This window comes from Aedes aegypti, chromosome 2, assembly GCF_002204515.2.
Source record: "Aedes aegypti strain LVP_AGWG chromosome 2, AaegL5.0 Primary Assembly, whole genome shotgun sequence".
In the NCBI taxonomy this organism is placed as follows: Eukaryota; Metazoa; Arthropoda; class Insecta; order Diptera; family Culicidae; genus Aedes; species Aedes aegypti.
In genome coordinates, this window is record NC_035108.1 from 25,069,801 (window position 1) to 25,093,216 (window position 23,416).

The window sequence follows — 23,416 nt, forward strand, 5'->3', positions numbered from 1 at the left end:
AAGTAAGAGACTTTCAATCCAAATATCATAAAAATCGATTGAGATTTGGAAAAGTTATGGCTGTTTGTTGTTTTTCGACGTGAATATTGTAATTTTTGGTCAAACTTTCGTTGCATTGAACCAATTGAAGATAAAATCTTTTTCAGTATTTTATGTAAGGGCGTTTTTTGGCCTATCATAAGGTTGCTTTGAGGTGTATTAGTTTTTGCATAAATGCTTGAAAACAATTTTTGGCCCATAGAGGGGCAAAAGTTCGAATCAGCGGGGCAAAAGTTCGACCCATGTATAAACTCACGGAAAAATTTGCAAATTGCCTAAAATCCACATATTATTTTCAAATTTAGTTAAATTTGTCTGATCGTGTGAAAATTGTCAACAATATTTTACATTTCCACTTAGTTTTGCGAAAAACTGCTATTTTTGAGTATATTACAATTAACCCGGTTTTGGGCAATTTTTCGATGAACATTTAGTGTGTATTTTTCATCAAACTTAAGTTTACGGCTTGTGTAAAGTATGCCTGTCATAAAAGGATCGATATTTTGTGTTTTAGCCAGCGAACTTTTGCCCCACACTAGATTCGAACTCTTGCCCCACCGGTGGGGCAAAAGTTCGAATAAGACAATCAATTTTAAGACTGTTATAACTAAAAATGGGTAAATATTTTGACACAAGTTTGTTCAGCAAAATTATAGCCAATATGTTGAAGGTTCACTGTATGGTATTTGTTTTGTTTTAACTGCTATTGTTTTCCTGGAAACTTTGATTATACCACTAAGGTCGAACTTTTGCCCCACCTTACTCTACATGCTATTTATGATTCTGAAATCATTTGCACATGGTCTGCACGAAAAATAATAACGCGAATGCGGCATGATTCGAGTTGATCGCAACTTGTAACATTATCCGACAAACTCTTTGTCCCACGACAAACGATGCATCGGATGCTTCATATATCGGTAAAACGCACGTGTAGTGAACCCACTCGAACTTTTGCCCCACTTTACTCTACTAGACTATTTAAAGCGAAATAAAAAAAAAAAATAATAAATTCATTTTGGACTTAAAAAATTCGATGCAAGAAAAACTTTTTTCCCTAAAATATGCCTAATTTGCAATGTATGGACGACTTTTAGTAAATTTAATTACGGAACTTTTTGCTTAAGGATGATCAAAATCTGAAATGGCCGTTTTTTAAATCGACTTTAAAGTTTTAAATCATATTTTTTTAAAGTGTAAAAAATGTTTTTTTTTTATTTTTCAAATATTTTTTTCTTAAACTTCAGGAAATTTCACGACAATCCCCCATACAACACTTTTTTGTAGGTCTTACCGATTTCGAGTTATACGGGTTTATAAAAAAAAGTTTAAAAACTTTGACCCTTTCCAAATGTTAGTCTAGATCGATTTTGAAAAACAAAATATGCAAAGTATTTAAGTTTCACATAGTCTTCACACCCAGAAAGCTTCATCGAATTCTGAAGGGGTGCGGCCAATCCCTTTGTCGAGTTGGCGTGAAATCCGTCATTTACCATCTCGCTAGTGCTAGATTGTTTTGTATTTTTGTTTATGTTTACATTTCATAAACGTCAAGCGAATGGAAATTTTTAGTTCACGGTTTCGCTACTGGTTGGAAAAAGCGCTGATGGCACTTCCATTTGCTGTACGTTGGTACAGTACAACGCCCGCAGACCATGATACGGTACTAAAATGCTTGCGTGATACCACCGTGATACTGGGTGACAGACATATGATATCACGGTGTACAGTGGTTTTGGTATCACATGTCTGTCATAAGTATTACTGTCTACATCGTCTTACCTGTTCTGTCCTCCAACATGGAATTGGTCTAGATCTAGGGGAACTTACGTATTCTCGGCAGTCTAAGGCGATGCCGCGCTTCTTTTACAATTTTAGCGGACATCATTCCGTGTTTGTCTGTTTATATTTATGTGCAGCTCAATCCTCTTTCGATTCATACCGACAGACTTGTCAAAATGATTTTGGAAACATTTTTACAACGCTGCGAACATCTCTTGTTAGTGTGACTTTTGTCGGCAGCCTCATTCTCTTCGGCAATTTTCCCATAATGCAGCCCACAGACCCTCAGACGGTTTGACCAACATTGACTCCGCCCCCAAGATAGTCAAACCGACTTATGTTGATACAACCGTTTGATCCTGATTAAATCTTTGGAGGCAATTCAGGTGGAATCTCTGAAAGAACTCTGGAGGAACTCCTGATGCAATCCCCAGAAGAACTCTAATGGAAGCCCTAAAGGTATTCCAGATAGTATCCCTATAGGAACTCTTGATGGAATCCTTGGAAGAACTCCTATCTCTAGATATTCTTGAAGGAACTCCTAATCATTGAAGGGACTCCTGATAAAATCCCTGGAAGAATTCCTGATAAGTTTCCGGATAGAACTCCTGATAGAATCCCTAGAGGAACTCCTGATAATATTTCTAGAAGAAACATTGATGGGATTCCTCGAGGAACATCTGATTTAATCTCTTGAAGAATTCCGGGTGAAATTTCAGAAGCAACTCTTGATGGAATCTCTGGAGGAACTCCTAATGAAATCTCCAGAATCCCTACAGGATCTCCTGATGAAATCCCTGGGGGAACTCCAGAAGGAATTCTTGGAAGAATTTGTAAAGATATTCTTGAAGGAACCCTGGATGGAATCATTGAAGGAATTTCTGTTAAAATCCCGAGAAGAACTCCTGATGGAATCCCTAGAGCAACGACGGGCATAGTCCATGGAATAATTCCAGGTGAAAACTCAGAAATATCTCCTGATAGAATCCCAGGAGAAACTTCTAATGAAATCCCTAGTTGAGTTCCAGGTGCAATCCCTGAAAGAACACCTGATCGAATCTCTGGAGGAATTCCAGATGGAATCCCTGAAGAATTCTTGATAGAATCCCTAGACGAACATCTGATGAAACCCCCAGAAGAATTCTTGATGGAATTTCTAGAGGAATTTCCGATGGAGTCCGGAGAGGAACTTCCGATGGAATCCCTAGAGCTAGTCCTGATGAAAACCCTGAATGAAACCTTCGTGAAATTTAAAATTGAATCTTCAGAAGTTCTCCTGACGGAATGCCTGGATGAAATCGTGTTTAATTCCCTAGAATAACTCCTGATTGTAGAGGCTTTCCTTAGCCGTGTGATCAGAGTCCGCGGCTACAAAGCAAAACCTTGCTGAAGGTTTCTGGTTTAAATTTCCGATCGGTCCAGGATCGTTTCTTAACGGAAATTTCCTTGACTTCCCTGGGCATACACTGAGGCAAAAATACTTGGGTTTTCCATAAATCAAGACTTATGACACAGCCAAATTATGGTTTCATTGCACGCTTAAACATTTCGAAAATGGGATCATAAGTTTCATAAGTGAGAGCTTTGAATTCTTTAACAACAATTACTTGAAATATTTATCATAGCAATCGCTAGAAGAACAACTCCGCTTTCGATGTTGGCTACAAGTTAATCGATAACAGATCACATGTTATCAAAACATGTCAATTTTTGCACGCCTGAAATAAAAGGCGAATAACATTATCGATTGATAAAACGATTTGAGTTAATAACATTGCGTTTATTGCCGAATTTCATTGATTGACTTATGAAATTCATTACTGAAATTCTTCACCAAAATCATAAGTAAAACTTACAAATTTCAACAATAATCGTTGTGGCGCCAAATCATAATTATTCCTTAAGAAATTATTAAGTTTTTTTGCCTCAGTGTAGAGTATCATCGTACCTGCCACACGATATATGAATGCAAAAATGGCAACTTTGGCAAAGAAAGCTCTCAGTTAACAACTGTGGAAATGCCCATTGAACTATAACTGAGAAGCAGGCTCTGTCCCAGTGAGGACGTAACGCCAAGAAGAAGAAGAACTCCTGTTTCTCAGATGAATCACTGACGGAAACCCTGTAGGAACTCCTGATAGAATTCCATGAGGAATTCCAGGTGAACTTTCGGAAGGAATTCATAAAGGAATTTCTTGTTAAATCACTGGACAAAATGTTGATTAAATTTCTGGAAAAACACCTGGTGGAATCATGAAGGAGGTTTGGAAGAATTCCTAAAGATATTACAAGAGGACTACCTGGAAAAATTCCTGGCAATATTCCTGATGGAATCCCAGTAGCACAAATCCAGGTACAATCCATGGATGGATTTTTTGAATCACAGGTGAAACTGCTGATGGATTCTCTGAAGATATTTCTGGAGAAATTGGTTGAGGAATAATTAAAGAATCCTTGGTGAATTTGCTAAAGAAAACGGTTAGAGATAGTTGGAAATGATAGTGAAATATATAGAAACAACTCAAAAGCGTGCATTTGATAGATCACTATGGCACTGACGCTGCGCAAATTCGCACATTTTGATATTCCACCCATCTGCATCGGCATTTCATGGGACGTAGAAGCTTCAATTTGACATGATGACGTCGGTGTTCGTGCAACATCCCTACAGACGGTACGATCGGTTCGTCGAACGTTTGGCTCCGCCCACCGGTGGTTTGAGCAAAATCAAACTCGTTTGATTTTTGCCGACCGATTCGTCAACCGTCAGATTGGTTTCACAAACTGTCAAATTGGTTCGTCAAGCTGGATCATACACGGTCAAACATAACACCAACATGAGCATCAACCTGGGGGGCGGAGTCAATGTTGGTCAAACCGTCTGAGCGTCTGTGGGGTGCATAAGATCTGCTGGTGAACCTTTTCGGCAGCTTCAAATCAGTCGTATTTTGAGGCGTATTCATTTGAATTGATGCCATCACTGGCGATATTATTTGATCAGTCTCGGAAGCGGTTCAGTGGGAAGCTGGCAGAACAAAGAATCACCTGATGTGTTTTGATAGAAAAATACTGTGTAATTGGCGTTTGAAATTTGGTTGCCGATAAAAGTCAAATGGTGCCGAAGCCGTAAGTCTCCCTATATGATGGGAGCGAGAAAGTTTGCGAAATCCACACTACTGTATCACAGCGTAAGTAATTGAAAACTATTTAATTTATTATTAATATAGTAATTACATTTTTTTTTGCTCGTTTGTAAGAATTCTATGATTCTCATTTTCAGAACCGAGTCCATACTTCATGGGAAACCCTGTAAATGATAGTTAGTTAAATTGGAATTAGTTTTAATAATTTATTTGCAACAAACTTTTCACATTTTTCATAGATTTGAAAAAAAAATGATAGGAATAAAAATTTTAAAATTTGGTTGAAAAAAAACAAACTTATGTGAACTTGACTGAAGGCCATATTCTTTAACTTGAAAAAACATATTCAAGTATCTTGCATCACCTCAAAAAGTCAATATTTTTGGCTCAAACTTTGAAGTTCCTCTTATTATGTGATTTCGATTCAAAAGAACACACGAACTTTTCGTTCGAAGAAATTTCGAAAAATAAGCCACACTCTATTACACATGCACCAAACGAGGTTGACATTGCGTGTCCGTCCACTTTTTTTCATGGTCAACCCCAATCGACTTCGACGACTTGGACGACGACAGCGTGTGTGATAATGAGCCTGTTATTGCTTGTCCCCATCCCCAATCAACGTCTCACTGACAGCTCAGGTAAACGTGCAATGATGATTGGGGCAAAGTGAAAAGTTGCCAGCCATGTTTCATGTTTCGATAATTCGGTCGCGAGCTCCCCCCCTGATACAATGTTGGTAACGGACGACTCGTGGAGCGATTGGAAATTGCAGCTGATGCATTTGACCTTTTTTCCTCCCGTTGGGTTTGTGAGTCCCCCCAGCAAAATGGTTTCCAAAATAATCGAATTAGTAGAGCTCTCACCGGCGAACGACGGTTGATGCACCATTATAGGTCCAAACGTGGACTACCGTCGTCGTCGTCGCCGTCTTCGAAGGCAATAGGGTAAAGTAGTTTGAATGAACTCATGAGGTAGAATGGTTCAGTTTACGTTTCAATGAAAATAACAATATTAATTATGGCTTCTTACAAGATAGCAAATATTAAAAAAAAAACATGTAGCGCAATATCTATTCTAACATACTAATTTCTTACTCTTCACCATTAACGAAAAATTATTACTGACATTGTAAACATTAGTGAATACATATCAACCACAGATCTCAAAATAAGCTCTAATCCCAGTTGAGACGTAACGCCAGAAAGAAGAATACTGTTCTCGAAACTTTAACTTATTCCATTCTTGAAGCAAGAAGCATTGCAATACCAAAATGTGAAGAAAAATTCAAATTCGTGTTTATAGACGAGGATCTTAAACTCTCCGTCTTAAAAACGCAAGGAGACGGCAATTTCAACACACTATAACAATTCCTTGTAAAACTTGGTTGTCCTTTGTAAATGCGATTGAGCTTAAGTTGACATTTTGAACCATCCTCCCCTAAGGTATTGGTTCGCCCAAATCGAGATGATGCAGCTTATTGAACGCCACCGCCCGGAGATTTTCATCCGAAAGAAAAAGGAAAAAAAAAAAAACGGCGAGTCAAATTGAGCAGAGGTTCGAAAATTGCTGGTGTTATCCATCATCGTGCACTCCTATTGTGTAAAGTGGAGAAATACACATTATAATGGCTATTAGATACGAACGCCGTGATTGGTTTTGTGTAATTCCGCACCCGAGAGATGGATGGAAAAGCAATAATGGGATCGCGTAGAAGTCGAAGCCATGGTCGGCGTGGAGCTGAAGAATATGAGTTTTACGCGGCACAGTCAGGAATGTTTGCTATGGCAAACATGTGTGATTACTGTGTGGCTGCTGCGTTGCAAAAAACGTCTTATTGAATGTGTGGCGTATGTATGCGTGAACAATCAATCCAGTTAGAATCTTGGTGGTATCCTAGGCCGTTTTCTGGTCACATCCACGTAAAGAAATAAAAAATTGAATTTAATATTACAGTGAACTCTCCCTTTCTCGATATTCTGTTTCTAGATATTCTGTATCTCGATATTTCCCATAACTCGATTGAATGCGCGGTCCTTGGTATCTAGCATACTTTGATCCCTCTGTAAGTCATACTTCTCTAACTTGATGTTCCCTAACTCGATGCTATCAGATTCAATTTTCCATGCAAGTTTACCTCTCTAACTAGATATTTTACAGAAAAAAATTCAAACAAGAACAAATAGTTATAAAATTTAGAAATATCAATATTATAATTTTAGTGATAGTAAAATAAAGGTTTACAACCCATTTTAAAGCGATAAAAATTTCATTTTTTTTTCCGGCATCGGTAAATTTGTTAAAATTTTACTATTTCTCAAGTTAAAATTACTATTTCGGATGCGTTTTGTCAATATAATGAAAAGATTAAAAATTTGAAAATATGCCTTTTGTATCTCGATCCTCCCTTACTCGATGGTCCCTTCAAAATCGATTTAGGAAGAGTCTTCTGTATATCATTTAATTCTGACTAGAATTTTGTATGCTTTGACAGATACGCGTATTTTGTCCTCAACTGTCAAATCTACAAGGGTAGAAATTCTATTGGTACTAGTATGTAAAATTCCAAATTCCAATAAATTAAATTTCAATTCTATTAAATTCATAGAGAACAAAGTAGGAACAATCGATGGATCGATGTTGGAGCTGCAATCAGACTAAAGTTACATATTGCACACGGCCCTCGATTAAGTTATATTTCATAATTTCTTCTCTCTATAAAAAAATGTAGGGGCGGCAGCAGGAAGGTGTGAGCATTTAAGTAGTGTTAATCGTTTTTTTTTTCTTAGGTACGACAAGAGTTAAACACAAAATGTAGGATGTACAGAGTATCATAATGGTTATATTGTAGATCATTGTACGAGATCTTTAAAACAATAATTCGCCAAATTGGGAAATTCGGATATGAAGTGTTGCACGAAAGTAACATCAGTAACAACAGTGTTGTCGTTTCATACAAGGGACTAGTGTGTAATGTTATTTTATGTTATATTGTGTAGCGTTGTACTATATCTCCTGGTCATAGGTAATAAATAGGTATACAAATAATTCCTTTGGCTCATAAAATAACAGATAATTTTCCTTCCTCATAGCTACTAGTCCAGTGGAGGTGCACGAGCTACTTATTTAGAATTGGTGTGTTATACTAATTCATTGGCATAATTTCCAGAAGCATCATGGAGTCATCGGAGATACTAAAATAATCACTGCTTTTAATATTTCAGCATGTCGTTCTATTCCGGAAATTGTAATTCGTCCTTATTTTGGAGACTACCTAATAAGGTTTAAATTCATCACATTTAAAGAATGGAAATTCTTAAACATCTGTATTCATATCACATACAACTATACATTCCAATTTATATATTTTATTATAATTATTTCATTTATTATATGCTGGGTTTTGAGAGGGTGCATTAGGGCATCAGAGAAGTCACAGATGGACGATGTAGTAGGGTGTCAGCCGGAGTCTAGGGGAATGTGCCGTAACATCCTTGCACTACAGGCTGCTACTTAAAAATGACTTTAATGTAATTGTCCTTGTTTACTACAGTAGGCTACAGCGAATGAAACGAAGTGTCGGATGTAATATAATTTAGTTTGTCCTCCCTAAAGATATGGAAGCTGGAATTTTGTTTTTGATGTATCTGGAAACTTTATTAACAAATCGATGATTTTTAATTTTTATTCAAATTATTTGTTTATTTTTATCATCCTTCCCTCGACCAGCCTAATATCATCAGTAGGACAAATATTCAAAAGAAAATTATATGTCAGCCAATATAATACTGCATGCATTCAGATGCTGTTTCACTGCGTCATATTTTATTGTTGCTACCATTTTATTTTCATATTATTCTATATATTATAATCTGTTCTACTATATAACATATCACTATAATTGAATTTATCATGTTTTGGGGAGGGAGGGAGCATCAGGGCATCATTGAATTTACAACTGGACAATGAAGTGGAGTGCCAATCGGAGTCAGGAGGAAAAGTGTTAGTCGTTCGCGTATAGTACTTTTCTCTCCAACAGTTGTAAAAGATTTGACGCGCCCTTCTTCTAACAAACCTTTCCGTGGAAAGCTCGACAAGTATTGCAAATTCTAATACTCAATCTGTTGGATCATATGGCTGGAAGGAGATTCTCTATTTCCCGCGGGTTTCGCGTAAGTGTTTCTACTTACGGGTCCGCCACCCCCCTTTTGGCCCTTCATACAGCGATATGTTGAATGCAGATTGGTAATAAAATTTGACCTTACTGTTGAGTGGAGCCGCATGCAGAGCAAGACTCAAGCAAGGATTGGTGGCTACCTACATACATACATACATACTACTGTCAAATCTACAAGGGTAGAAATCAGAATCCATAAGTAAGATCTATCATGATTATTAGGGGCCTTTCTTAGCCGAGTGGTTAGAGTCTGCGGCTACAAAGCAAAGCCATGCTGAAGGTGTCTTGGTTCGATTCCCGGTCGGTGCTTTGTGTATTGGAAATTTCCTTCACTTCCCTGGACATAAAGTATAATCGTACCTGCCACACGATGTATGAATGCGAAAATGGCAAATTTGGCAAAGAAAGCTCTCAGTTAATAGCTGTGGAAGTGCTCATAAAGAACACTAATCCGAGAAGCAGCCTCTGCTCCAGTGAGGACGTCAAAGCCAAGAACAAGAAGAATAATCTATCCTGATTCGAGTGTGTTTTCATCTTATGAAAATACACAATGATTTTTACTCATGAGTCAGATTGCAGTAACGCAACACAAACGTTATGTTGTTGTAGCTTATTGCTAAAATCATCACTCGCGCATCCGTTAATGAAAAAAAAAATACATGAAAAATTCCAGAGCGAGACTCGAACCAAGGAACTTCTGACTAAGGGACACGTACTTCACTACACAACCACTTTGTCACAAGGCATAATGAGTGATCGATACGAATGACTTGAAGCGAAGCGCACCGCTTAGTGTTGTCACTCTGCGCTTATAAAGAATCATGATTATGACTCCAGGAACTATGATATGTGGTCCTGACCTAATCAGTTTATGAATTTCATGACTTGTAAATCATGATGTGGTTATCTGATTTTTTCCGTTTTCAGCAGTTCCCGAAGGAATTCTGCCAGGAGTTCCTCGAAGGATTCCTCGAGAAATGCAAAGATTAGTCCAGGAAAATCTCCACAGGGATTCCACTACAGATTTCGCATGGATTTCCTGCAAAAAATCCTCCAGTATTTTCTTCAAACATCAGCAGCTTCATAGTCCCGAATGTGGTGGAAACAGAGGCCGTTCAAACTGCGAGTTCCTCGTGTCGGGGAGAAATCGGTTTAGCTTCGGAAGATTGTCTCTAATTAAAACGAGGGTAAAACGAACGCGTTAAACGGGTGCAGCCAAAAAAGGTCGAAGGTACTACGAGGGAAAAGTAGATCATTCTGTTGACTAAAGTTTGCCCGATCGGACGTGTTTTTTGGCAACGGCGTAGGGTAAATCGCCAAATGTTGAACGGTTAAGATAGACTTTTTTATGTTATTTGATTTTAACGGAAATTCTGATAGAAAGGTTGCTAAAAAAAAGCATTCAACACCGTAGACAATTGTTTAACATAATTCTTGTGACATTTTTGGTACTGTAATGTCCATTTTGAAATAAAAAAATATATATTTAAAAAGATAGTTCTATACCCAATTGTTTAACACATACATAACCCATCTTATCCTAATGTTGAACGATTGTCGCTAAATGTTGACCGCTTTACTCCCGCGTTCATTCAACTTGCAAGTTCGCGCTCCTCGTCGGTTGTGAGGACAGGGTAAGGTCCGCGAACCACTTTCCCTGACCACTCTGGGCTGAGACGGAAGTGAATCGTCCCCTTCGGCACTACATAGGCTTTAGCGGCTTCTCCTAATGTACATTACCTTCGAAATTACAGCATCAATCGCGAGATTGAGGTTATACTCCAGATAAATTGGCAGCCAATGCGTAATTTCAATCGTGATGTAAACAAACAAACGGTGATGGCATTGATGCCATAGTGAAGATAGTGAAATTCGAAAAAGTATCAGGATATAGCCAGGGATGCAATTAATTATACTTTACTGAATCGCGTTTTCATCATTGCAACAGACACCATTATAGGAATTTTTTTTATTAATAATTATTCAACAGATATTTAAAGCAATAAACAATACTATATTGTGTAATGCAATTTTCCATTTCAATATAGGTGTTTGCTACGAAAATAAAAAAAATATGGCAATACTGTTGATGAAACCAAGACAGTCATGTTATGCTAGTGTTCAACAAATGGAAAATGTACGTGAAACAAAAGTGCAATTGAAAATGTTTTTATGTAATTAATCGGTACGAGTAAATTGTACGGATGTTTAGAAAGTAATTAAAGTAATTAAATTACTGACATCGTGAATAGGTGCTTAACCCAATACACGTAGTATGTTTTACTTCACAGTTTATTTCATAGCAGCCCCAGCTTAAGTTTTTTTCTAAGAGAATTGAAATTTTCGTTTCACCTACCGATAAAAATTTTCAATAAAATAATGATAATGTGCTATTTAAATTTATTGTGTCCAATAGTACAGCTAACTTACAAAGTAATCTTTATAATTGATTGAAACTGTTTGAAAATGGTTCAATTTCCTGTTTTAACATGGTTTCTACAGATCGTTCAACATTTGGGTAGCGTCCAACAATTAGCGAATCACCCTAATTAAGTGATGGCGAATAGTAAAATTCGATAATTTTTAAGATCCCGCGCATTCCGAAAAAAATGTGGTTACGGCACCTACCAATTTATGAGTTTCATGACTTGTGAATCATGATTTGGGAATCAGATTTTTTCCGTTTACTGCAATTCCTGAAGGAATTCTGTAGGATTCCTCGAGAAATCCAAAGATTATTCTAGGAAAATCATCACAGGGATTCCTCTACAGATTTCGCAAGGAGTTCCTGCAAGCATTCTTCCAGTAAAATGTTTACTGCGATTCATCCAGAAATTTCTCCAAGGATTTCTTCGGGAACTTTACCAGAAATATCTTTGAGGAATTGCTCCAGGAATTCCTCCAGAAATTTTCTCCAGAGATTCTTAAAGCGCTTTTTCCACATATTTCTTTAGAAATTTCTTTTGAAATTCTTCCAGAGAATCCTCCAAAGATTAGTTCAGGAAAGTCTCAAAAGGGTTTCTTGCAGATGTGTCCAAGGCTTTCTTTAGAAACACACACTTTCCAGGAATTTCTCCAAAAATTCCTCCAGAGATTCTACAAGTCATTGTTCCAGATATTTTATTAGAGATACCTCCAGATATTCTTCCAAAGGATTCTCCAAGGTTTCGTCTAGGAAATTCTCAAAAGGAATTCTTGCAGAGATGTTTCCAAGGCATTCTCCAGAAACTCTTCCAGGGAATACACTAATACACTTTCTTTAAGAATTTCTCCAGATTTATCTCCAATGATTTATCCAGAAGTTCCTCCATGGTTTACTCTAATACATCCCCAGGTAGTCCACTCGAGGTACCTCCAGGAATAATTCCGAAGATTTCTCCAAGACCTCCTCCAGAGATTATTGCTGGGATTATTCCAGGAATTCCTTCAGGGCTTCTGCAAGAAATTATGTCAGAATACCTTCAAGAAAATTGCTGCATGAATCACTCGAAGTATTTTTCAGGTCCTCCAGGGGATTTCAAAGATTTTTTTTCCAATTATTCGTTTCGGGCTTCCAAAACCTCCTCCAGGGATTCTTCTAAGAATTTCTTTAGAAACTCCTCCATACCCGAGCAGTAGCGAAGTTTTGACCTTCAAATCGAGATATTGGTTTGATTGACATAAGAGATAAAAAATCTAAAGATAATATCAAAATTTCAGTCCAGGAGCTTCTGAGCCATAGCAAACTTTGATGTTTGCAGATCTAATGAATATCTCGCTGATATTGGTTAGATCTTACAAAAGCTTAAAATGATGTCAATGGTTTTTCAGGTGTAAATTTAAGATTTTAAGATATTCCATCTCTTATATCTATCAAGTTAATATCACTTTTAGTTATCCATTTCAAAATTTGCTATCACAAAGCTTTTTCCAACTGCTCGGGTAGATTCCTCCATTACCCAAATTATCCTAAGAATTCGTTTAGGAATTATATTTAGAAAATCTCTTCATCAATTCCTTCAAGAATATGTCTACAAAGATTCCTTTAGGGAAATCTCTTCATGGATTCCTTCAGAGATTTCTACAGGCATTTATATAGTTATTTCTTCATGGATTTTTCCAAATAATAATCAAAGGATTTCGTCTTAAAAATCTCCAAGGGATTTTTTCTAGCAAAGTGATTCTCTTGGGGATTTCTCCAAGAGTTATTCCAGGAATTCCTCCAGAGGTTCCTCCAAAAATTAATCCAAAGATTGCTTCAGGTAATTCTCAAGAGATCCCTTCAGCAATATACCTAGGAAACCCTTCACTGATTCCATCACAAATTTTCCCAGCTCGACCTTAAGAGATTACTACAGGAGGAGACTTCTCTGCCTCCATGAAAATCTTAACAGGGATTCCTCCAGAGATTTCTCCAGAACATTCTCTAGGAATTTTCACAGAATAATTCCACAAAAATCTGTACGTGGGCTCCTTTAATAATAATTCCAGGAATTTTTTGGGAATTCCTTTAAAGGTTTACTCGACTGTCCCACCACTAAGACCTGAATGTATTTTTTCAGGTGTTTACCTAGGAATTCCTTGAGGAATTCTTTCGGGAATTGCTCTACTAATTCCTCTATGAAATCCATGGATTACATTTTTTTAGAAGCACCTCATAGGATTCTCCAATAATTTATTTAGGAGTTTCCCAAAAAATAACACCAGTTAAATAGTTCCTGGAGAAATATCAGTGAAAATACTTGGAGGAATCTCTAAAGTAATGATAATTTCTGATTACATTCTTGGAGGAATTCATGGGGGAAGCTCTGGATGAATTTCTAAGAGAAATGTTAGAGATAAATCCGGAATTTTTGGGAGTCTCTGGAGAGATTCTGGGAGGAATACTTGGACGATTACTAGAAAAACAATCATTGATGTTACTCATGTAACGATTTTCCTGGAAGTATACCTACTCAGACAACCAGAAGTCGCATAACAATACGTTAAAAAGTCGTTTACTTGTGCGAATTACATCACATCCGCTCAACATGGTGAATGAAATCGTTTGATTTATGAATTTTCTCGCATATAGCGCTGTTTTCTGAGCTAATCAGTGCATTTTGTTTCGTTCCGTGTTAACGTGCCTCTCTCTCTTCCTGGCGTTACGTCCCAACTGGGACATAGTCGGCTTGCTCATCTTAGTGTTCTTATGAGCACTTCCACAGTTATTAACTGAGAGATTTCTTTGTCAAATGACCATTTTTGCATATCGTGTGGCAGACACGAAGATACTCTATGCCCTGGGAATCGAGAAAATTTCCTTTACAAAAAGATCCTCGACCGGGGGGATTAGAACTCACAAACCTCAGCATGGTCATGCTGAATAGCTGCGCGTTTACCGCAACGGCTATCTGGGTCCCTTCGTAACAAGAAGTAGCAGCTGTCAAATCAACTTTGTTATCATAAACTAAGTCGTATAATGTCGCAGATTAATTCGTTATAAAATCTGTACACTCTCATAGCATGTCAATTTTCATCATATAAATTATGCACATATATCGCCATCACTTTTGTACGCATAAGGTCTTTTGACGACATCTTATACGGAATCTTTGCACATAAAAGCTTCGTATAATCTTCTTCTTCTTGGCATTAACGTCCTCACTTTGACAGAGCCGGATTGCTCATCTTAGTTTTCTTATGAGCACTTCCACAGTTATTAACTGAGAGCTTCCTTAGCCAAAGTTGCCATTTTCTTATTCGTATATAGTGTGGCAGGTACGATGATACTCTGTGCCCAGGGAAGTCAAGGAAATTTCCATTACGAAAAGATCCTTGAACGACCGGAAATCGAACCCAGACACCTTCAGCATGCCTTTGCTTTGTAGCCGCGGACTCTAACAACTCGGCTAAGGAAGGCCTTCGCATAATTCAAAAGGTAATTTCGTTATATGCACATTCTGGTTGTCTGGATAGGAGAACTTCTGAAGGAAACCTTGTTGAATCCCAGGAGGAATTCTTTGTGAAGTTCCTTTGAAACCTCCTAAATAATTCCTGGAGAAATCCCTGCAAGTATCCTTGGAGAAATTTCTGGATACATCACTGAAAAATATCCGGAGTATTCCTAGAAGAGATTGTCCTATTAGAGGCCTCTCTGCATGAATCCTTGTAGAGATTTTTCCAGAGGAATCTATAGTGGAATCTCTGGAAGAATATCTGTAGAAATCTCTAAAGCAATATCTGAAGAAATCGCTTGAAGAATTCTTGGGGAAATTATTGTTGGAATCCCTGAGAAATTCTTGGAAAAAAAAATCCTGGAAAAGTTCATTATAATCCTAGTGAACATTTTACTGGGCCAATATTTGAAGGAATCACTGAAGGCATTCCTACAGAAACGCATCAAGAAAATACTGCGAAATATGTAGAGGAATTCTTGTAGAGATTTTCCTGCAGAAATCCCTGGAATAATCCTTGGAGAAACTGCTAGCAGAGTTCCTGGAGAATTTGCTTAACTTTTTTCGGCCGAATATAATTGTTGGTCCTTCTTGATGGATCGAAATGAATAATCATGACATTTGAACCATGCATATGAACTCCTTTCAGAATCATCAAGCACTAAGAGTTTTGAATGATAATAAAAAAAAAGAAAAAAATTACACGATCGTGAATCACATAATCTTTTGCAAATTGGACAAAAATACCAAAGAAATTTTTAAGATATTCCAAAAATTATTAGACTAATTTCCAACAGATGCAGCAAAATGGTTAAAGCCACTCTTCGATATTTCATAAAGAATTTCATTATAATCAAGTTTCTCAAGGTAGGAATGGATTCAGAACTCAGGCTTCAAATCTCTTGGAATTGATTAAAATAATATTGTGATATTTGTTCATACTTTCAACATAAAACTTTCCTGGAGGACAATCATTCCTACTAGGTTTAATTTGCATTCTCAAATAGACTCCAGAACATGTTCCCGGATTCAACTAAAAAAACCTTTTCTGTATAAATTGATTCAGTCAAATCTCATATAAGTTCTACTCGAAATCACTCTGTAAATTCCTTTATAAAACTTTATTTCATATTCTTCCGCAAAGTTCAAAGTCTTCTGAAATATGTCGAAAATATTGCGCCAGAAATTTCTCTGTTTTTTATGAAATTCTTAGAGGAAACTTGTTGGAAAGCTCCAGAAGTATTTTGTTTCCGAAATAGAGAAAACTGTGGAGAAACATTCAGCAAAATAACTGGTAAGAGGAAATGGATTATTGAGATAATCATAAAGAATTTTGTAAGGATCTTTCTTGAAATTTTGCTTCAGAAATGAATTTTCCAATAATTAGAATAATCCACATTCTGCGATTATATTCTGGTGGAGCTCTACGAAATCCAAAAATATTTCTTAAAAACATCACAGGAACTTGTTGTTTTTTTATTCACAAGAGGGTTTATTTTTAGTTTAGTATACTCATTCACCATTAGTGGAAAAATTATAAATATGCACTTATCTATCATTGTTTCGACACTTTCTTGGGAAACTTCATACAAAAATCTTCAACAAATTTTCAAAGAAATTCAGAAATTTCCTCCAAAATTCAGTAAAATTTTACATAAAAAATTTCACCGTAAGACATATATACAAAGTTCTTGAAAAAATTCTACAGTTCCTACCACAAAAAATGAAAATTGTCTCTCCAGAAAAGTTTGTTTTGATGTTTCTACGTCAATCTGTTCGCCATAGTATCATTAGACATTCGAGATCATGCAATATATGGTAGATACAAATGGTCGGTGGTCGGAAAAACTGGACCAAGTGTTTTTTTTTTGTTTAATGTAATGGTTTCAGGAAAACGTACCCCAGACATTCGAAATGTAAAAATCTTTGCATTGTTTGCTGTAAAAATGGAACTTATCTATTTGATGATACATCTGTATGAAAAGAGCATCGGAAAAATCAGTGTTGAGCCCTTAGAGAATCTTTAGATCCCCAAATATCATTTAATCCGATCTGTCTAAACACCGACCAAATACCTTTAGTAAAAATTCCCTTTTAACGCTGAGGTTTTCTTTGTAGTAAATCTTAAAAACACTTAAGCCATTCCATCAGATATATCGTGAGAAAATTTGTCAAAAAGTTTCTGAAATTCTGCCTTGAATTCTTGAATTTTACGACATCAATTTAGTACTTGTTATTAATTATGAATCGTAGTTTTTACGGCTAACCAGCCGAGTGGAAGTTTAACAACTACCGAAAAGATAAACATTACATATACTTTGCAATTGGATTAAATGGACAAATTGATGTGAAGTTTTCCGAAAAAGTTACACGTCTTCTCAGTGAGAATCGAACTTACGACTCCCTGATCTCTAGTTAGGGCGCGTTACCCCTACGCCACAGGACTCATGGACGCAGATGTTAACCTGAATTCGATTTCAGCTCAATAATCACGTGGTCCTTTTTCGCAAAGTGCACCTCTTTCGGAAGAATTAAATGCCCATAAAAACACAACACTTTCTATTCATAACCAATGCCTAGCCCGAGAGCGCATTGTTTTTTAGGTATTGAAATAGCACAGCACACTAGCCAGCAACTGTGCTGGCTGAGGTTTCTATTGTGTGGGCTTCCAATGGGACGCGACGTTCTCAAACGACCGGTTACGGTACATGAGTCCGTTGCTCGATAAATACTTGTCAATTTAGTGTTTTTTCGAATAGAATTTAAGCTAATATTATCTATCAAATGTCTTAAGAAACGTTCTAATACTTTTTGTACTCTAAAAATCTGATATAAATTGAGAGGGTGACCCATTTCGCATAACGACGTTTGGCATAATGGAAGTTTCACATGAAGCAGTTTCATAGAAGAATAGGTACACACTTAAAAAAAATACGGATTACGGTGAAATTTCACTGTAATCTCAACAGCTGAAGGTTCGGTGAAAAATCACCGAACAATCTGTAAAATGATTGAACAAAATCATAAAGAAAAACAAGAAAATGGTTCGACTGGGAATCAAACTCCCGACCTTCCGATCAGGAAGCAGGCTTGGTACCACTAAGCCAGTTTTCACTGCTTGATAATGGTGTGCAAAAACTGAAACAAAAGGAAGCTCATGCCTGCCAGAGCGACTGTCACACGATTTCACAGAAGTTCGGTGAAAATAATGCTGTTACCGAACTGTTTGTTAGTATTTCACAAAAAATTATTGTTCTACGGATTTTTTCCGGTGAAATAGTAGATTTCACGGATTTTCTCCGGTAAAACAGTCGATTTCGCGAATTTTTTCGGTAAAATAATAGATTTCACAGGAAAATCTGTTTTTTTTTTTGTTAACAGTTCGAATTCGGTGATTTATTTCACAGGATACTGCGATTTATCTTAAGTGTGTAGCATTTTGAAGAAGGCATATAATTCGCATTATGCCAAATGTCCATTATGTGAAATTTCCACTCTGAAAGTTATGCGAAGCGTCTTCATGCGAAATTTCCCACCCCTAAAAATTGAAAATGGATGCTGAGTAGTTTGTGGAGCTTTTTGTAAAGAAATCCTTAAAAATAAATATTGAGGCATCCTTTAAAAAAAAATTGAACCTGAAAGAATACCTGATAGAATTTTTTGAAAATATCGAGTCTAGTACAAGACACTGAAGACGGCCTTACAGTTGAGGTCGAAATATGGGTATCTGTCAAAGGATACAAAATCTAGTGGAATTAAATGGTATAGTACTAAATTCGGATTTTCATCTACTTATAGGTATTCTACTAAACAGCTCGAAGATTTATTATCAATATTTGGAATACTACCAGACATCCTTAGAATAACCCCTGAAAGAATCATTATTCTTTTTTGCACAAAGACTTGGATAATTTTTGCTGCAAATTTTCCAGCAGTGAAGAAGTCCCGAGAGGATTTCTGAAGAGAATTTTGCATGAGCATGAGCCTAGATGACCGTACAATTCGTAGTTGCTACTCCGTGATTGACCGAACAATCGAAGTTACATAGGGAATTAATGAATGAGACTTGGGATTAGCTTACCATTCTTCAATGTGCACAAATCGAGAGCTCAAATTTCAAAAGTCAATAACGGCGCTGGTCACGTCCTTACGGTCATCAGGGAAGGAAAGGAATGTTAGTTAGACAACCGTTGTTACTAGAGACCGAGATCACCACTGCATCTCCACAGTTGTCATGGACAGGATATTGGGTTAGTGGGATAAGGTAAGGATATGGGAGTCACCAAGTGGTTGGTGATGCGATCCATGATATAATCACGCCTAATCGGATTCGCGATATAATTCGATAATCACATTGTACCCCGAACAAGTGTTCATCACTCACCCACGCTAGTGCAAGCGACACGATCAATAGATCAAACACTACTAATGATCCGCGGCGCTTTTTTATTTCACTACTCGACCGACGCACGACATTTTTGATGCTGCGCTTATCACACTACTCAGAAGTTTTTTGAAGATAATTTTTAGGAAAAACCTCAATGGCAAAGTTGGAAAAACTGTTGGTGAAATTATTGAAGAATTTTTAGAATGGATCCTTGCTTGTGATTTAGAAGACAATTTCGGTGAGACTCCTAGATTGTTCGGTACAACTACTATGTACTATTTTTTTTAATAAACCCTCAGTAGTTCTAGAAAATCTTAAGCAAATTGTCAAGAACAACTGGATGATATATCAAACTTACAATTGGATTTTATTATTTATTTATTTAGTTGGTGTTACATCAATTAATTTGATAAAACCTCGTTTACAATGTTACGCCAATTTACTCGGTCCATGGCTGTGTCTCTCCAACTTCGATTTTGGCCCACGTTCTCCAGATCTTGTTGCACCTGATCAAGCCACCTCGCTCGCTGTGCTCCTCGCCTTCTTGTGCCAACCGGATTCGACGCGAACACCATCTTTGCAGGATTGTTGTCCGGTAGTCTTGCAACATGTCCTGCCCAGCGCACCCTTCCGGCTTTCGCAACCTTCTGGATACTGGGTTCGCCGTAGAGCCTAGCGAGCTCGTGGTTCATTCTCCGCCGCCACACACCGTTTTCCTGTACTCCGCCAAAGATCGTCCTAAGCACCCTTCGTTCGAACACTCCAAGTGCTTGCAGGTCCTCTTCCAGCATGGTCCATGCTTCATGTCCATAGAGAACTACCGGTCTTATAAGCGTTTTGTACATGGTACATTTGGTGCGAGGGTGAATCTTTCTCGACCGCAGCTTCTTCTGGAGCCCATAGTAGGCGCGACTTCCACTGATGATGCGTCTCCGTATTTCACGACTAACGTTGTTATCAGCCGTTAACAAGGATCCGAGGTAGACGAACTCATCAACCACCTCAAAAGTATCCCCGTCTATCGTAACACTGCTTCCCAGGCGGGCTCTGTCGCGCTCGGTTCCGCCTATCAGCATGTACTTTATTTTTGACGCATTCACCACCAGGCCGACTTTCGTCGCTTCACGTTTCAGGCGGGTGTACAGGTCTGCCACCGTTCCAAATGTTCTGCCGACAATATCCATATCATCCGCGAAGCAAACAAATTGGCTGGATCTTGTGAAAATCGTACCTCGGTTATTGAACCCGGCTCTCCGCATGACACCTTCTAGCGCGATGTTGAACAGCAGGCACGAAAGTCCATCACCCTGTCGAAGTCCCCGGCGGGATTCGAACGAACTGGAATGTTCGCCCGAAATCATCACGCTATTCTGCACACCGTCCATCGTTGCTCTTATTAGTCTTGTGAGCTTCCCGGGAAATCTGTACTCGTCCATGATTTTCCATAGCTCTTCGCGGTCGATGCTATCATAAGCCGCTTTGAAATCGATGAACAAGTGATGCGTTGGGACTTGGTATTCACGGCATTTCTGGAGGATTTGCCGTACAGTGAAGATTTGGTCCGTTGTCGAGCGGCCGTTGATGAAACCAGCTTGATAACTTCCCACAAACTCATTTGTTATTGGTGATAGACGACGGAAGATAATCTGGGATAGCACTTTGTAGGCGGCATTCAGGATAGTGATCGCACGATAGTTTTCACATTCCAGTTTGTCGCCCTTCTTGTAGATGGGGCATATGACCCCTTGCTTCCACTCCTCCGGCAGCTGTTCCGTTTCCCAGATTCTGACGATCAGCCGGTGCAGACAGGCTGCCAACCTCTCCGGGCCCATTTTGATGAGTTCAGCTCCAATTGGATTTTATATGTTATGTGTACATAGAGGGCCCTTCTGGAGAAAAGTTAAGAATAAGGTACATCTGGGCAAGTTGAAACGGGTGGGGCAAGTTGGAATGCAAAGTTTTGAATAGGATGCCAATAAATTTTAGCAAAATTTGCTTTTATTAAAAGTTTGATCCATCTTTTAACTTAATGTTTCTGACATTGCATTTATGATCATCATCAAATTTCACTATGATACCTTGCCATTTCATCCTACTCCAGCCGTTTTAACATGCCCCCAAATTCTGCAAAATATTTGTTTATACTATTTGATAGAGATCTTCAAAAAAAAAATCCGGGAAATAACAAAGCCTAAGAAACTGTGGGAAAAATTGGTTTTATAATAACTGATCCCGGGAATGATTTTCCGTAGGAATCCCACTAGGAACGCAGTGAAAAATTGTGAAGGAGTTCTTGGAGAAATCGCTGAAAAAGTACGGAAATGCATGAAGAAATCACCGTAGGAATCTCTCAAAAGCACATGGTTAAATATCTACAAAGTTAGTGCAAGAATCACAAAGGTATTCCTCGCAAGTTCCTTGAAAGATTTCGTGAAGGATATGTTTTGCTGGATTAAACAATGAGTTGATTTCGAATATCATTGAAGTGCAGCTATATGAGAAAAAAATCACAAACAAATAAAATCTATGCAAACTACGAAATTTGTAAAGTTCGTGAACTTTGCGGTCAACATCACTTCGGTACAACAAGAATTTGCTAGGCCTCCCTATGCCCCCTCCTGAAAACAATCCTAGCTACACCATTAGTGGAAAACAAATAAAAAGGGGTTCATATAAATCATGGAAACTACCTTTAAATGCATAAAATGCATTATAAACAAGTGTGAAAACGCTCCATTTCATGCATACATGATTTAGAATTGTGCATAAAACTGAGAAACTCTGAAAGTCAAATGTTGTTCGTTCATTAGCTTACCATTCAGAAACACCACTGAAGAATCAGCTTCGTATCCATTCATTCGTAGTGCGCAAAAAGTTTAACGATTCTTGGCATAATCACTATTATTTCTCACTCTCACGTACAATGGTCACTCCCCCTTTGAATTAAACTAGGGACAGCTTGGTCCCACTTTTCCACTTAGCACTTAGCGTATACTCTGCTGCACATTCCCCGTCGTTGCTTCAACACTGGACCCAAAGCTTCGGACCTCAAAAGCAGCACCGTTGTCATCCACGTCGTTCTCTCTTCGGTTGGAATCTCCAACCATGCGATAAATCATCTCACTGAAGGGAAGCTGCAACCGTATTTACCACTGTCTAACTGACAGACTTCTGCTGCCCGTAACGAAGGTCCCAACCAACGGCTTCTCAAGAGCAATCCCAAAGCCCGCGAAGAGCGGAAGGACAAGGGGGCTAAATTAAAAGTTGAAAAACGACCGAAAAAAAATGTCACGTACATCCATAAACCTGTTACGCCGATTGTCGTTGATGTTCGCTGATCGTTGACCGCTGACAATTTTTCTTAAAGACCTTAAACAGCTTGGGAAGCACGCACGAAGCACACGTACACTGAATACGCCTCGAAAACGCAGACGACTTCGGAGACAGACGACGACCGGACTCACATGTGCTACTACACAAATCGCGCCAACGACTTGAACTGATCGAGCTGCTCAACCCGAACGGCTCCAAGACCCCAAAACAGACCTAACCAGAAGCAACATCAGGCAGCCAAACCAACATGATGAAGTGTTTGTATACATACTCGCTCGTCCCGAGAAGGAAGGAGGAACATGAGGAGGAGAATAATGCATCGCGCGAGAGAGACGAGGCGGGATGCTATTATAAGGCAAGCCCAGTCTCCTTCGATTGAGTTGAGTCCTCCTAACCGAGCCGATTGCGCGAGTGGCTTATGAAAAATGTTCGCCGAACACAACATGCTTACTACCAATACAGGCCCATCGACCGGTAATTAGAACATCGACGGCTTTTCCAGTGTTGTCAGCGTCAGGATATTTGGTTGAGATTGAATTTCATAATATTTTACCAAAATTTTAAATTACGTTTCTTTAATTTATCTATTATAAGTGGAGAAAAAAATGTTGAAAAAAGTTGACTTAATTAAATTTGAAAA

The 23,416-nt window shown here is 38.1% G+C and overlaps 1 protein-coding gene across 1 annotated transcript in view; it reads right to left on the bottom strand.

The window, feature by feature from the left end:
- The window catches only part of LOC5568475 (protein prickle), a 341,497-nt gene extending 318,541 nt beyond the window's left edge, over positions 1-22,956 (bottom strand). Inside the window, exon 1 of the mRNA XM_021840294.1 lies at positions 22,259-22,956. The gene's annotated coding sequence lies outside the window, so the exon portion shown is untranslated. The remainder of the gene's footprint in view (positions 1-22,258) is intronic.
- Between the last annotated feature and the right edge of the window lie 460 nt (positions 22,957-23,416).